Source organism: Thrips palmi, unplaced genomic scaffold, assembly GCF_012932325.1.
Source record: "Thrips palmi isolate BJ-2018 unplaced genomic scaffold, TpBJ-2018v1 HiC_scaffold_16, whole genome shotgun sequence".
Classification (NCBI taxonomy): Eukaryota; Metazoa; Arthropoda; class Insecta; order Thysanoptera; family Thripidae; genus Thrips; species Thrips palmi.
The window spans coordinates 12,935,613-12,952,540 of record NW_023144625.1 but is presented as its reverse complement, the minus strand read 5'-3'; the positions used below and the strand labels follow the sequence as shown (position 1 = coordinate 12,952,540).

General features: G+C 61.6%; 1 protein-coding gene across 2 annotated transcripts in view; it reads right to left on the bottom strand.

The window, feature by feature from the left end:
- LOC117642088 (calcium/calmodulin-dependent protein kinase kinase 2) overlaps positions 1–16,723 on the bottom strand; it is a 65,067-nt gene extending 48,344 nt beyond the window's left edge. The window contains exon 1 of one of the 2 annotated variants that reach the window (XM_034379923.1): positions 16,492–16,723. The gene's annotated coding sequence lies outside the window, so the exon portion shown is untranslated. Of the gene's footprint in view, positions 1–15,840; positions 16,266–16,491 lie in introns of those variants that run through there. The other variant, XM_034379924.1, reaches the window with a different exon arrangement.
- Between the last annotated feature and the right edge of the window lie 205 nt (positions 16,724–16,928).

Sequence of the window (16,928 nt, the reverse complement as noted above, 5' to 3'; positions counted from 1 at the left end):
CTTAAAATCGACCCAAAACATGATTTTTTAAAGACATTTCTGAGCGTTTTGGCCAACTTTGAGACAATACTGCTCCCAAACTAAGACTGATAATCGCACTCCGTAACAGAGGCATGCTAAAGGAAGGTCCAAAGACCAATTGCCCGTTGAGGGAGCAAAATGCCCGCCTTGGATCAGACGCAGTGGCTGCTTAAAATCGACCCAAAACATGATTTTTTAAAGACATTTCTGAGCGTTTTGGCCAACTTTGAGACAATACTGCTCCCAAACTAAGACTGATAATCGCACTCCGTAACAGAGGCATGCTAAAGGAAGGTCCAAAGACCAATTGCCCGTTGAGGGAGCAAAATGCCCGCCTCGGATCAGACGCAGTGGCATGCTAAAGGAGGGGTTCCGTGGGGTCGCGAAACTTTTCCTGGGGGTCGCGGAAATTTTTCGCTACAAATTTGGGGTCGCGAGCCGAGAAAGGTTGAGAACCACTGTCCTATAGCATGCTTTGGCCACACATGATATCAGGTGGCTCGCGGTTTTTGCTGTGACTTTGCGCGTCCATTGGGTCCAGCCTAATCCGATTCATCGAACTCCCTCTGCGAGCTGGTTTTCGGATTTTCCTTTTGAATGCCATTGATAGAGCGTGATAAAGCGACCTTGGATTGAAGTAAAAGCTGGCGGTGAGGCAGAAAACGTCTTTTCCAGAACAGGATTTTTTCTAACATAGCGTTCCCGACATATCCACCGATCATGCCAGGCAGCCAAGTGCACCTAGCGCATTACGGCGCAGCAGCAAGCCACTCCACCCAGGCCGGGTCGGTTGCTTCGGTAATTGGGCTCAGGGGCCTCCGCGCGTTCGGTCCGTTCGGTCCGTTCGGTCGGCGGGGGGCGCGTCTCCGGCACCGCGTCCGTCATGTCTTGGAGACTGCCTCGGTCGCGCCTCGGCCGCACCTCGGCCGCGCCGCCCCGCCGTGCCCATGGCTGCCATGATGGCGCTGCCGCGGTCGCCGCCACGCTCGTCGCCCATTTGTCAGGCAAGCTTATGGCCACGCGCTGCCAGGGACTGCCAGGGACCAGAAACTGCCGGAACCAGGAATCGTATTTTCCGCCCAGCCCACGGGTGTAGCGTGCGGGGACACTTGACGGCGTTCACACGAGACTCCGGGGGGCAAAGGCAGCGCGGTGGTATGGGAAATTGGTGGGAACTTGCCCGAAAGGCGCGGCGCTCTCGCAAGCGGTCCAACACTAACACGATGAACACTGGGCAAACCGGACGGTGGCAGACCTGCGCTTCGCCCTTCGTGTCTCTAAGTCTGTCTCTGTGATTCAGAGAGTGCCTGTGAGTACGAAAGAGAGGGCGACGTCGGATGGAGGCGAACCAAAGGGACCTCGCAAACGGGTTCAGGTGGTTAGCAGCCCGCCAACAAGCTGCCTCCGGATTCCGGGTGCTGAAATTGCAAGTGAAAAGGAGACTGTGTCCTGGCGACGCAGCATAGCGCCACCGACTTTATAATTTTGTGCGGCCCGCGTGTTGCCGTGTGCGCGAGGGGGAAACCTCCCAACCCCCACCCCAACAGGCGGGAGCTCATTAACTTTTAAATTTCCATTAGCCAGCCGCACAGAGCGGACAGGGCAGAGGACAGGGGGTGAGGCATCTTCCGTCCAGTTAGCGCTCTCTCTCTCTCTCTCCCCTGGACTGACTCACAGGTATTACGACACGCGAAACAATGAGGAATGCTGCCTTCGTGTTAACAGTACTGCACTGCTAGGTCGAGATTTAATTCCGAGGCACCCAAGTCCGCTCGGATCTACCCCCTGGGCGTGTGGACGCCAGGCGACGCCAGCAGGCAGCCGTGATCTAATTGAACCGAGAGCAATCCTCGCACCGCTGTCCTTTTCTTCTTCGTTTTCTTCATCTCTCTCTCCCAGTCTCTCTCATTTGTCTCCGTGCTCGCTCCCTCGCAGTAGTCGCGACGCCACGGCCCCGGCCAGATGTCGGACCCGGCTGAACGTAGTGGACGTGGCCTGGACGGGGAGGACGCCCTGCAGCGTGGGGGAGGGGACTGCGAGAGGACCAATTTCGCACGGCGCGTGGGTGCAAGGTGCAACTTCCTCGTACTGCCAAGCAGTGTGGGTTTGAGGCTCCCACCACACCCAGAAAACTTGTGATAAATTATTCGGAACGAGTGAATTTACTCGGTGCAAGAAAGTTCATTTGTTTCGAGGAAATTATCATGGTTCGAAAACCTGTTTTTTTTTTTTCGTGCAGCCCACTTATTTTTGTTGCTTGCTCGACACGCGCGGAGCGAAGCAAGCGAAGCGACGACGGCGGCGACGCTGCCGGACGGTCCCCTTTTCGGCGAAGCGAGGCACTGACACTAACCAACGCCACCAGCAGCAGCCAGCGAGCGCGGCAGCGCGGCCACCCGCAAGGAAGCGAGCGCTTTACCCGGCAAATGCCTGGCCCTATAGTTGGAACAGGTGGCGCCCCCCTCCCCCCCCTCCCTCTCCGTCACGACACTTGTCATTACCCTGTTTACGCCCCAAAGGGCGGGGCGGCGACAAAGTGCGCCATTTGTTAATCCCGCAGTTCGACAATGCCGATTACGGGCTAAGTGCCACCTGTGCCGCCACCACCCTAGCCCACAGCGCGCACAGTGGGCCAGAAGTCCGGTGGTGGCGGACAAAACTCTAGACCCAACCAGTGGCGGATCCAGGGGCGCCCTTTCAAGGGAGAGGGGGGGGAGTGCCCTCAGGAGTCCATGTCCGTCCTGTGCTGCCGAGCTTTTGCACGTCCGCGCTGCGGCCCCACCAAAGCAGCTTGTGATTAAAGTTAACTACGGCCCAAGTTTGCGACGACGGCCGTTGAGTAGCGCAGCGAGTTGGGCGCGCGCTGCCCCCCCCCCCCTCCTTTTGCAGTGGACGAGGCACAATAGACGGGGGCACGCGAGACGACCGGCAAGATAACCCCGTGAGGGTTCATCCACACATCACGTAACACCGCTTCTGTCCCTCTCGCACTCACTGGCAGTCCAGGGAGCGACAAGGACGGAGCTATGGAACAACGGTGCGTAATGAGTGGACGACCCCCAAAGAATAATCACGGGGACGGGTAGTCATCGCTCGCAGCGCGCGCCGCGGCAGCACAGCGAGGCACGGCGGGCTGCTGGGCTCTGGCCCGCCGATCTCCCGACGACTGTGCTGTGTGCGGGGATCAGCTTCACGGGATTTGGCCTAATTAATGAGCGAAAAAGGTGGACAGGGCGGCGGGCAGGTGGGAAATAAATTCCAGCACCAAAGAGATGGAACGCTCCGCTCCGCCCCGCCAAGCCACGCCCACCCCCGGGGCCGCCCCGCCCCGCCGAGCACGAGCGAACGTGCGGGCTCGCGCCGTCTCTCTCGCTCACTCGAACTATAAAAGAAAGTTTGGCCAGTTTACAGACGCCCGACGATCGGCGTTGCGACGCCTTGAGTGTACGTGATGGCTCTATTATTTGACTACGCCCTCGGGCCACACACGACCGGGCAACACACTCACACAGACACACGGACACACACAGGCACTCAAGAGGCCCCGGGGCCAATGCGGATCTCGCTCGGTATCTCCGACGAATCGGCCACTATTATATTATTCACGAAACCGCCGTGAATGGCGAAACGGCGAAGCGGCGCGCAGGGCGGCGCGGATTGAGACATTCTCCACGCATGGCGAGTCGCTCACAGACACGGACGCACACACACACACACACACGCACGGCCACAGACGGCGTGAATATGGTGTGAATAGCACTTTGCGACCCAGTTGGTGCGGCACCTGCAGAGCGCGCCGCGTCACCCTCGCCGCGCCGACGGCCGTCCCTTCTGCCTACCTTTACCAGCAGACTAGATTCCGAGAGTCCGTTTTCTGTCCCTCTCGCACTCAAGGGGCGTACTCCCTGCGAGAGAGACAGAGGACGCTCTCGGAATCAGTCTGCCGGCCAAGAATGAACGTAGCTTGAATGGGGAATAGCGGGGCGGCAGGGGGGCAGGAAAGGGTAAAGGGCGCGCAAACTTTCGCCAGTTGAACAGGCAGATGCCGACGTGCCAATTCCAGCTCTCCCTGCTATGCTGTGCCCACGCTGTGCCGAGCCAAGGCGAGACGCACTCTCTTAAGTCGGAACAGCGTAAGAGAATTTTCTATGCAATGGACGCGAACACTGTAAAAAAAAATTCCAATGCATTACAGGTGGCTTAGTTCGGGAGCGGTATTGCAGCAAAGTTTGTCGAAACGGTAAGATGTACTCAGCCTTGCCGATTTGACTTCTCCTTTTTTTTCACAGTGATGCGTCCCATGACGGTGTTGTGGCCGACACGCTACACGCCACGACACGATCGCGTCGACGTCAAGATAGCCATCGGCTGCCATCGGCCTGTGTCGTGCGCACGCTTGGCGCGCATTTTCGCTTTCCGACGGTGTGGTGGCCGCGCGCGTGGCGCCGGTGGCGTGGCGGTGGCGCGGCGCACTTCGACGCTTCGATGCCCATGAATGTTTACTGGGGAGGGATTCCGGTCCCGTGTGTGCGTGTGCGCGCGTCGTATAGCGAAGCCCAGCCGAGCCTGGCCCTGCAATAACAAACGTCCCATCGGGCTGGCTCGGCTCTCTCCGTGGTGGCCGTCCGGGCCGACCATCGCGCGACCGTGCCAATCAATGATAAACAAGGCATTCTGCGGCATTCAATAAACACCAACATTAACTTTTACTGGCCCATCCGGCAACCACCCCGCCCGCTTGGCGCGCTTCCGCGGTGGGGTGGGGTGGGGCGGGGTGGGGCGGTACTGGGGAGGCGCCCCAAGCCCTTATTCCCTTAGCCCCGGCCGCCCCCGCTGTCCGCACTCATGTTACAAACATGACTCGAGGCGCGGCCGCGCGGCCCAGCGAGGATCTCTATTTCAGAAGGCCATGAGCCCGTCCAGCCTTCGCACCGAAAAAGGAAGAAGCAGGAGGAGAGGGAGAAGGAGAGCAGCTCACGAGGAAGCACCTCGGCGTGCGGTTCAGCCCGGCTCCGCGACGCTCCGCGGCGCACCAATTTCCGAAAACGGATTTCGCCGCTTTACAGTGTGGCTGCCGCTCTGCCTGGGCCTCAATTTCCTCCTCGAGTGCCTCCGAGGCTGCGGGGTCCTCCCCGCCCCTCCCCTCCCTCCGGGGGCCGTCCAGGGCGTCCAGCGCGTGCACGCCCACGCCCACCAACAAGCGCGTAACCCTGTTGCTCACGCCCAGTTAGCCGCCAGCCGCGCCTTGGAGCCGCCCGAGCCGGGCATGGCAAAGTAGGCTTCCTTTGAGGCCAACTCGGGCAACGCCGGCCAGCGAGGACCCCCGCCGCCGGAAACTCCTCGCGATCCCTCACCGGCTCGGACCACGAGGACACGGGTTCGAGTACCGTCGGCGGCCGCGTTTCGTCTCTACTTTTTCTCGCAAGTCGCTGCGGCCTGGCGGGTGGTGGACGGTTGGTCCTCCTCCCCTGGCGCAGCCCGGCGCCGCCCCTTGAACCCTAACAAGCGGACAACACACCCGCCGCCACGGTCCGCGCCCCGCCCCGCCCCGCCCCGCCACGCTTGCTCGTTGCGGCATGGATTTATCGGGCCACAAATCACGGTAATAACAGCCGGACAGAACGGCCAGCCAGCCAGCCCCGCCAGGGCCTTGCAGGGGCCCTGCCCTGGGCCCTGCAGGGGGCAGCACAATTAGCACCACTTTCCTCGGCCGTTACAGCGAGCCACTGCGGCTCGGCGGCCAGTCCAAAGTTTGCGCGGAACGCGGCACGCGGAGCTCCGCTAGCGCGAGGCAACAAGCTCCGCGAACGCCGCCAACGCCGAGGCAACTTTTTATGATTCCGGGTAGAGCGCGCGCTTGGCCCGCTCGGCGCTTCTCCGGGGCAGGGGGCGGCGCGGCGGCGCGGCGAGCCTGAGAGCGCCTGGTGCGTAGGCAACTAGGCGGCACCGCTGCGCTGCGGGTTGGCCTACCCTGGACTTGGCGGGCGCTCTGCCGCCGGTCGGAGAGGAGGTCCTCGGGGGTTGGATCAGTTGACCTACACATATTTCAATACACGGTGAAGGGAATTCCCGAAATCCAGAAAAAGGTTTACATCTCTTTGACGCGGTGGCCGGCCACACGCCCCACGCCCAAAAGGGTAATGTCGTCCCGGAGTCATTAGCCCGCCGCCGCAGGACACCCCGACCGCGCAACTTATCAGCAGACTGACTCCGAGAGTCGTCTTCGTCTCTCTCGCACTCATGGGGCGTCGCGTGTGGGTGCGAGAGAGACAGAGCGGCGAGGACGACTCTTCCGAATGACTCCGCTGAATGACGGCGAGGCCCTGCCTTGGCCGCTCCACTAACAAAGTTGAGCAGTTCCGGGGCTGCTCCTCGGTGGGGCCTGCCATGGGCCCTGCCATGGGCCCTGCCATGGGCCATGGGTCATAGCCATGGGCAGGGCGGCGCCGGGCTGCAGGACTAACTTTGCAGGGGGCGCGCGGCTAGGCTGGGGGCAGGTTAGCTTAGGTTGTGAAGCCAGGGCTAACGACGACGAAGACGCGCACAGTGGACCAGAGGACCGGCGCAGGCGGTCTAACCACTTGACGCGTTTTGAGCTACAGAGTCGCGAAACTGGATTGGAACCGAACGTGTGACCCCGCACCAATGGAGGGCAATCCATTGGTGGGGTCTGCGGAACCCGGAAGGCAGCGGAAGGTTTTCGGATCATCATCGGCGCATCATCGCGGCCGACTCGTCCCGGCCCTGACCTCGTCGCCGGGCCGCGCGGCACGCCGCCGGATCAGCCCGACTAAATCCCCACAAAATCCACTTTTTACTTGCAATAAAATTGGCACGGGGCTGAGCGTCTCTCGCGGCAAAGTTGTTTTTGTTTTTGTTGTTTCCGGGAGGCCGGCCGGGCCGTTGCACGAACGGCCCGTAAAGACGAGTCGCGGAATATTCCCCGAATATTCCGCGCGCACTTTGCCGACCGTTTTTCTCTTTTTCTCACGCGCTTTTCTCGCAGTCTGTCGTCCATTCCACGCGCAGGCTCCGCTCCCACAAACGAAGAGAAAAAACGCAACAGCGACTTTGTTATATTCAAAATAGAAAAATCGTGCACACTAGTTGAGTCTTTTCCGGCCGAAACGCGATCAGCAGTTTTCAAGGCCAAGCAGCGCGAAATGCCTCATAATCCGAGCCTACTTTGCCGTGCCAGGCGCGCCTTATGTCACGTCCCAGGGCTGTCTCTTGTCCGGGCGGCCGGGTGTGACCGTCGCCGCGTAGGCCATGCCTCACACACACAGACAGACACGTCGCGCCGGCGCTACTCCGCGCTCGGCCGCTCGGCCCTCCAGCGGCGATACCCCGCGCGAGGCGCCGTCGCTACGCTGCGCTACGCTGGGCTGGGCGCGCTGGGCCGCGCGCCACGGGCCTCGAGGCCGTGAGGCGTGCCTTGAGGTAGGTCGGGAAGGGACAAGGGACGGGCCGCCGTCGAGCCACTGCCCGCACTTTCTCGCTCTGTCTCTCTCGCACTCGTGGAGTGAGCCGTCGCGGTGCGAGAGAGACAGCGCGGCCGCGGCATCTTCGGTCCCCTCGGCCACTTCGCCTTGCTTCGCCTTGGCTGTCGCTGGCGGGGTGGCCGGCCGTGCCGCGCTCGGCCAGCGCAGCCAGGGGTCAAGCCGCTTGTTTGCTTTCCTCTTTTTCCACTTAAAAAACGGCCAAGAGGAGCGCACGCGCCAAACGGAGCTCGCAAATTCTCGGCGAGACAGGCCGGCCTGGACTGGCCGGGCCGTGTCGCGACGGCCCGAGCAAGACTCTCTTGTTTATGGGCATGGCCGGGCATGGCGGGGCGGGCAGCGTTTAGGCTGGGGCAAGTGGGCGAAGGTGTACCGGTGCATCGCGTGCGGACTGCCCCGCGGACGATTATCTGCACCACGCCCCGCCCCGCCCCGTCCCCGTCAGAGCAATCTCTCGCGCCAAGCAACGACGCCTGCATAGCACAGCACGCCAAATCTGTTCTTCGGCGACTTCAGCTCCAATCTTCGCGACACCGCAAGAGGCCCAATCACTTTCTCATTACACCGCAGCGATTGGAGCCCGTGCCTCTAACGAGCGCGGCACGCCACAAGAAAGGCTCTGCTGTCTCTCTCGCACTCGTGCGGCGTCCCGCGAAAGTGCGAGAGAGACAGAGTCTGCAGTGGCGGCACAGCGGTTCGACCGCAGGCCGCGCCCCTCGCAGTGTAGTGCACGTTGCAGGGAACCGCAGCGCACGAGGACGTTTCCCGGCGACTCTAATCGACGTGTTTTTTTTTGTGTTTTTCTTTTTTCGCGCCTTCCCAAAACAGCGGCGCGCCATCGCCGGAGCGAAGCCGAAGCCGGCGCGTCGGCGCGAGTCTATAGACACACAAGGGCGCGAGGCGCGGGGCGCGCGGAGCCCGAAAGGGCAAATAATGAAAAAAGACAAGGAGGAAGCAGATAAAACTGTCACGGAGCGAAGCGGCGAAGCGCGGAGGCGCTGGTGACGCACGAGTGAAGGAAAGAGTGGCGTCCGAGAGCATCCGACCGTGCAGCGCGCACAGGACGGCGCCTTTCGACGGTCGCTTTTCGGCGCTCCGTCTCTGTCGCACTCGCGGGGCTCTCGTGGGGGTGCGAGGGAGACGGGGCGACTCTCAGGCTGCAGGCAGGCCGGAGGGCAGCCCGGCAGCCCGTCTTCAAAGCGGCCGGCCGTCTGCTATGAGAAATGGCGAGCGAAAAGTCGGACAGACGCGATCGACGTGGACGTGCAGTGAGCGGACACGTTCCAGACTGAGAGTTCGTTTTCGTCGCTCTGTCTCTCTCGCACTGATGGGGCGTTCCAAGTGGGTGCGAGAGAGACAGAGCGACAAAAACGAACTCTCGGAATGAGTCCGCTGGCAGGCAGGCGGAAAAACGAGGAACAATCATCGTCATCGGCGAGCAGTTGAGTTGTCGTGGGACGGGCCTTTCCTATGCGGCAATAACGACCAGGAACGCGACGTGGAAGGGCAAGGGCGGTGGCCAAGCGCCACGCCCCGCCCCGCCCCGCCCCGCCCCGCCCCGCCCCGCCCCGCGGACCGCGAGCTGAGTCGCGGAATGCCGTCCGACTAAAGCATTACCGATCCGACGTCTCGTTGAGATGAGCCGCGCACAGCTGCCGCGCTGCCGCGCCGCTTTGTAATTTCAGATCGAAAGGTCGGCGGTTCGAATCCCGTCCGGAGCGGGCGCTCCAAGCGCGGATTATAACGAAGCTGCACCGGCCCTTTTCCCGATTCCATGACGACGGCGGCGCGCCGCTGCTCCACCCGGGCTCCAGCACTCCAGCAGCGAGACGCTGGTCCAGACGTTGATCTCGTGGCGTGACGTCAGCAATGTTAATTAGCTGCAGCGCACGCACACACACACACACACAGACGTATCACACACGCGCGCACACACACACGTCCATGCGGACGAAGCGGACCGCGAAAAACACGCAAACACTTTGTCTTGTAAATGGCGGCCATTAAAGAAAGGAGGACAAAGTATAGAGCTGAGCGCGCGCGGGCGTTTTCAACTTTGAAACCGAAGAGAGGGAAAAAAACAGAATAAAAACCCCGATCGAAGGAAAAAAGTGGGCGGCGGGCACTTTATCTGCAACTTTTGGCCGCATGCATGGCCTGCATCGCGTTGTTGGTTGCGCAACGGCCGCGCGCCGTGCATGGCAACGTCCAACGTCCCTCACCGCGCGACCCCGCCGGCCCGGACCGGCCGCGACAGACAGCAGCCAGTCTAGGCTGTAGACGGCTCACTCCCACGCCTGGATCCTCCTCGACGACCACTGTAAGGCACAGTGGGCCAGAAGACCGGTAGAGGCGGTCAAAATCCCGGACGCGTTTTGAGCTGCAGAGTCGCTAAACTGGACTCGAACCTAGCGTGTGACCACACCAATGGATAGCTCTCCGAACGAGGAATCCATTGGTGGGGTCCCACGCTCGGTTCGAGTCCCAGAACTGCAGAGCCGCCCGTCAACTGTCGTGCTCATGCCTCGGCATCGTCGACTCCGCGGCACTCCATGACCCTCACCGCCAGCGTAGCCAGCGAATGGCGGGGCGGCAGACGCGTTCCGAGAGTCGTTTTCGTCGCTCTGTCTCTCCCGCTCTCATGGGGCGTCCCGTATGGCTGCGATGCGAGAGAGACAGAGGACGCTGCCGGCGGCGCGGCGCGGCTCGGGGGGTCATTGCTCAGCCAGCGCGCCGCGCCGCGCCGCGCTCGCTTCGGCGAAACTGTGCCCCCAGGGCACCTGTGTGGATCGACCCTGCGCTTATGTCGGTCCGACCGTGCACAAAAGCACGTAACGCGATGTCTGCGCCAGATAAACGGGCCTCCTCCTCCTTCTCCGGCAAACCACGCCAGCCGGGCAGGCCGAGCTGCCAGGCAAGGCCGGCTCGTCTCGCGAGCATCCAAATTGAGCACATTTCCCCGCCGAGACAGTTTCCTCCTCTCGTAAAGTTGATGACAAGCCGCGCCACGCCCCGCCAACACACTGGAGTGCTCCACGGAGCGAGCGGGAGACAGGTTGCCCAAAGTCGCGGGCGTGGCGGGGCGAGGCGGGGCGGGGCGCACTAGCACGTGCATCAGAATGCACCGCTCCCTTCCCCTCACGTCGACGGCAGCCATGACTTTCACCGGCATCGGGGCTAGGCCCGGAACGCTAGACCACATTCGACACTGGGCCTGGCCTGGCCATCGGGCCTGGTCATCGGGCCTGGCCGCGCAGACTGGGCTGCCAGACAAAGGAATCCGCGGCTGAAAAAAAATTGACATCCCCTCCCCTCCCCCGCATCCAGATAGCCGCCTGAAAGGCAGGCGAAAAACCACACTTTGCCCCTGTAAGTATCCAAGAACGGCTAGCGCTTCCCCCCTGCGCTGGATCCGCCACTGAGTCGGCTGGCGTCCCGCCGGACACAGTCCGACACAGTTCCCCACTCACTTTTCAGTGGCGCGGTGGCGCGGTGCGGGGGCCAATCATCCGAGATGTGGGACACTGGGACGCCACCCCATTGTCCCTCCGCCCACGCCGCCCACGCGCGATCGGACATCATCGGCCATCCGCATCGGCCATCGGCACGTCGGACGGCGAGCATCCAGACAATGGGCCGCGGCCGCCATGGCGCCCAAGTCAAACAGGCAACGGCCCGGCGATTGATTGCCTATCCCGAACGGGACGTGACAACGGGTCCGTTTCCACGGCAACCCGCGGCCTGCTGTCTCTCTCCCTCCCTCACGCCCCACGAGTGCGAGAGAGACAGCCTGCCCGCCGTCATCATCGCATTTCGCGCTAATTATTCGAGTTGATGACGTTTGCCGAGGTCTGGACTTGTCGACTAGTTTCGGCGCGGCGGTGCGACACCGGCGACACGGCGTTCGCGGCAGTGGCGGTGCCGCGCGGTGCCGCGGCGCGGCGGATCGCCAGATATAAACAGATAAACCCGCTACTTCCGGCCTCGCGCCCGTTCGGGTCCGTTCGGGTCCCTTTCGGATGGTTCGGGTCCGAGTCCGGGTCACTTCGGCCGTGTTCGGCACCGCGATGTGGGTCAGGATGTCGTCGGCGGCGGCGGCGTGCCTAATAGCCTGAAACAACATCGGGCGGCGCCGCGAGTCGAACCCGCGACCCGCTTCCGTCATTGTTTCCATCAAGATGGCTTTGCCGCGGCGGGCCAGGCGGGCCAACGCGACGCGAGGGGACGCCAATTGGAGCGACACGCGGTTTATCTGGGGTCGGCGCCGTCTCTCTCGCACCAGCGCCACGGCCCGCGAGCGAGGGAGACAGACCGACTAAGACGACTCTGCAGCTTACCGCAGGGCTGTTGTTCTCGCCGACGCCGCCGAAAAATACAAGCCGCTCGGATAAGAAGGGGCGCGTTGTCGCTATGAAGGACGGACAACTTTCGTTCGCCTTAAATCTGACATCGCAAACCAACCCAACCACCTAACGGTTAGGTGACCCCCACGCGACCCCTCCTTTAGCATGCCTTTGTTACGGAGTGTGATTATCTGCCTTAGTTTGGGAGCAGTATTGCCACAAAGTTGATCAAAACGCTCAGAAATGTCTTTAAAAAAATCGTGTTTTGGGCCGACTTTAAGCAGCCACTGCGTCTGATCCGACAAGGTATTTCGTCCTCCCTCGACGGGCATTTGGTCTTTGGACCTTCCTTTAGCATGCCTTTGTTACGGAGTGTGATTATCGGCCTTAAATTGGGAGCAGTATTGTCTCAAAGTTGATGAAAACAGTAAAAAATGCCTTTGCATGCCATTTTGATCCACTTTGAGACAATACTGCTCCCAAACTAAGGCCGATAATCGCATTCCGTAACAAAGGCATGCTAAAGGAAGGTCCAAAGACCAAATGCCCGCTGAGGAAGGACGAAATACCTTGTCGGATCAGACGCAGTTGCTGCTTAAAGTCGGCCTAAAACACGAATTTTCAAAGGCATTTTCGACCGTTTTGAACAATTCTGCCAACCAACCCTCCCAACCTACCTAACCCTCCTAACCTTCCAAGCCAAGCTGACCTGGTGCCAGCAGGGCTTGTCTCCGCTCGCGACTCCGGTCGGTACCCTGGCCTTCCCAGGCGTAACGACCGTCTGGACAGACATCATACTCGGAGCCGCCTCCAGGCACCGCCTCCAGGCTGCCAGGCTGCTCCAGGCCGCTCTAGGCGGACGACGGCCAGGCCCCGGATCGCCTGTAAATCCTGTCCACAAACGGACGAGCACTGGTACTGCTGGGCAGAGCCAGTGCGTCACGGACTGTAGTACAGAGTCATAAACACGGATATCACTCCAAGCGCAGATAGAAGAGGGAACAAAAAAAAGGGGGAGAGAAAGACAGATTGACGTTCGGAGCAAATAAACTCGTATTTCGTGCGCGCGCCGCGCGACAGATCGATTCTGTCGCCGCAGTTCTTTATTTTAAAAGGCGTACGATTTTTTTTTTTCGCCGTTGGTATCAATGCCGTGTAGGCATTGACCTCCGAGGCGCGGCCAATCACATCGAGCGTTGGCATCGGCCCCAGCATCGGCCCCACGGTGTGCCAACGTGTGCACACTGTGCACATCGCCTACCAGGCAATATTACAATTTGGCAACAGCGTACTGTCTTCGGCGGCGACGACGCTTGGCTGTGGGTTCGCTATACGCAACGAACACGCACACAGAGGCGGGCGTAGGCGCAAGACGCAGAGTGTGTCGAAAAAAAAGGAGAGAAACATTACACTGTACTGCCCGCGCAGAGTTGGCAACATTTGCGACACAGCGGAAACGCCCCGCGTGGATTAGCAGACCCCGCTATTATTATCAGTATTACCAACTGTTCTTTACATACAGGATACACTCACACACACACAATCTCCTCACACACACACAAACTCATGTTTATGCGTGATCGGGGTACCAAAGCACCATACCCGGGATAATGAGTAATTAATCGTCAGAACGCGCAATCCACTCACGCCTTTCTCTGTCTATCCGTCCGCCTGCCTGTCCGTGACGGTACGGACCAACGCGTCGAAAAGCAATCGCCTTGGCCCTGGACAGGTGGCCAGACTGCACCTGGCCGAGAGTGCCACCGGAGTGCCACCGCACCGGCAGACGTGTTGTGGCTCCCTACGCTTTTTGGGCCGCCGGTTGACCGTGTGCGATGGTTGTGCGACCTGACCTTGCAAGGCACGCCGGTCTCGGAGGAGAGGGGGAGGCGCGCCTCCGCGGTGCCTCCGCCGTGCGTCCGCGCGGTCCACGCCGCCGTCCCTGGCCGTGGCCGTGCCGGCCGTGACCGTGGCGGCCCGATGCCGCCGACGTCTGCCGCCGCCTAGCGCGCCGAGCGCCTCTGCCACCGCGTCTGTCTTCCCCACGACAGCCCTCTTCCTCCCACTCGCACTGTACTCTCGCACTGTACGCGCCCAAAGGTGAGTGTCCAGGACCGAGGCGGTCAGCGCCTCTTGCCGAACGTACGCGCGTAAAAATAACACGCCACAGCGGGAGACAGAATGAATAAAAAGAAAGCAAAAGTATACGAAAACGAAGACAGGAGGTGAGCGGCGCCTTGCAGCTCCCGCGAGGAACGGCGTAAACAAGGCGGTGAGTTTGCTGTGAGTGTGTGTGTGCACACTGGATGAGGCCCGCGTTATCTAACGCTGGTGATCTGCCAATGGCGTAACGACAGCCGTCCCGATGACTTCCACCTTGCGCCTCCACTTGCCATTCTAGGAATTATGAGCGAAAGAATTGAGTGCAACAAAGTGCGGCAGAGGCTCCGGGTTCGAGACTGAAATAACCGGCCCCGTCTTGTCTTCGCCTGCCTGCCGCGCTGCACATGTCTGTCAGTCCGCGTCCGGTTCGGAGCGGCAGTCGTTCGGAGGCGTGGGAGACGCGAACGGAGGATATTGCAGCTATGATTGCAGTGGACGAGGGTCGAATTGCTCCGGAGCTGCACCGCTGGTCGGCCGGTCCGCGGCCGTCCGGTGGCGGACCATGGCGGACCACGGCGGCCCGCCTCGCCGCGATCAAAGCCACCTCGATTAGAGCCACCGCCTCCCGGCCGCAGATAGCCGTTAACCCGCTGCCTGCACTGCGCTGCGCTGCGCCGCGACGATCGGCCGTCATCGTCGTCCAGATAAGAGATTAAATTCCTGAAATATCGGCCGGCCACGTTTCCGAAGCCGCGGGCGGCGGCGGCGAGGGCTTGCTTGCTTGCCACCGTGCGCTCGCTGGCTACGCTTGGCGTGCGTTCAACTAGAGTAGGGCCCTGTGGAGGTGCGACTCAACCCGTCACCTGAGAGGAGCACCGCTGCGCCGGAAGTGGCATCCCGCGGTGGACGCGTCGCACTGGGTGGCCACACGGCCAGCCGCGCGGCCGGAGTCAAATGGGGCAGCCTTCAGCCTTGCGTTTCGGCGAAGGAACTGGTGCACTGGGTGGCCACACGGCCAGCCCCGCGGCCGGAGTCAAATGGGGCAGCCTTCAGCCTTGCGTTTCGGCGAAGGAACTGGTGCACTGGGTGGCCACACGGCCAGCCCCGCGGCCGGAGTCAAATGGGGCAGCCTTCAGCCTTGCGTTTCGGCGAAGGAACTGGTGCACTGGGTGGCCACACGGCCAGCCCCGCGGCCGGAGTCAAATGGGGCAGCCTTCAGCCTTGCGTTTCGGCCGTTTCGGCGCCGGTCTTCTGGCGTGTGGAGACGTCGTGGCAGTGACAAGCCAGCGCTGTCCAGCCGAGAGAGACACTGTCCTTGGGCATGGCCCAGGCATGGCCCAGGCATGGGAGGAAGCAGCCGCGTCCTATCCTTGAATGCTGAAAACCGGCAAACCGGCGGCGGCGGTCTCTAGACTAGAATTATCCTTCTTCCTCCGCCTTTTTTCTGGCCCACTGTGCCTGCCTGCGCGGTGCCGCGCAGCCGAGGTGCAGTCCGTCCTCCGCGACAGGCGGCCACCCAACCGCAAGGTGAGGCGTACGTACTATTTGCCCTGGGAACACCGCGTTTTTGTCGGAGGCCTCGACGGCGGAAAAGAAGACATTTTTGCTGCTATTGGCAGGGGATCGGCCGATCGGCGCAGCAGCGGGCGAGGCGGGGCGAGCCCTGGGTGGCCACTTGTCAACACAACCAGCTAAAGTGGTGGCGTCGCCGCTGTTTTGGCCACCACTCCAATTAGGTCGCCCGATTCCGCGTTATTTTCAGTCCGTCACACATACACGCGCACACTCACACACACGCACACAGACAGACAGACAGACGGACACACGGACACACACACTCACATTAGTCTGCGCGCTCGAACCAAAGAACTCACCGCTCCGATCCATCAGGCTGATCAGGCTGCGACCTGCTCGTGTGGAAACACGCGCGGGGACTGATGGGGGTCGGGTTCGAATCCCGGCGTCGAGCACTTTTAACGGCCCGCGGATGGAAATGCGAGACTCCGCGGACTTCGCGCTCCGCACTGCTCCGCACGCCGCGGCGCCGAAATGCCGAGATGGAAATGAATGGCGCGGTGGCTAATTTGGGTGCCGCATCCGCGAGGCCCGCGAGGCCCGCGGCGCCAGCACGCTAGCAGTGTAGCGTACAGGCAAAGCAGCGTCGGTCCTCGGCGAGGTCCTCCTTCAGGTACCGTTCGTACTTGGCGTGCCCAGCTGAGTGGCTTGGGCCTGCTGCGCCGTGGTCCGCGCCAGGCTGCGCCCCGCGGGGACTAGGGGACTCGGAACTTGGCCCGCTAAAGGCCGGCCGCCGACCGGCCGGCGTTTGACAGGACATCAGCTGGGCCGCGCGGCGGCGCACCGCAACGGGCCGCCGCCTTGTCGTGCCGCCGCGCCGCCGGCTCTAGGACCTCACCGCCTCTGGGTCCGCCTGTCCCGACTCGGGGACTGCGAAGAGGCCTCCGCTACGCGCTGCTACGCGCTGCCGGTGCCGGCTGTGCCAGCAGCCTTAACGTCGCCGTGCCTACCTTCCAGGGGCCTCTCGTGCATCACACAGGGTTGCTGCTGCTTGAGGTATCCACTGTTTCGTTCCCGGCGGGTTGGTTGGCAATCACAATCACTCGCGCGGTTGGCACTCCTGCTCCACGACACGCGCGCGACGCCAAGCCGCGATAAAAACGCCGCACGAAAACAAAGCGAGCGCGTCGTTGTTTTGAAGGTTAGGTTGCCCCTTTTGACTGAAGCGGCGTGCGGGGCAGACGCGCGTGCACTGAGCAGCCAGCCGCCGCCGAGCCGCCGCGCCCAACAGCCGCGCCGCGCCACGCCACGCCGCGAGAAGACACCAGGAGGGGGAGGAGAGAGGCTTGAGAGCGGCCCGGCCACAACGCGTCCACAACAACAACAATAACAACAGACTCGGTGTTGGCAACACAGTGTAGGAAGAATATAATTATACATTTTCAAT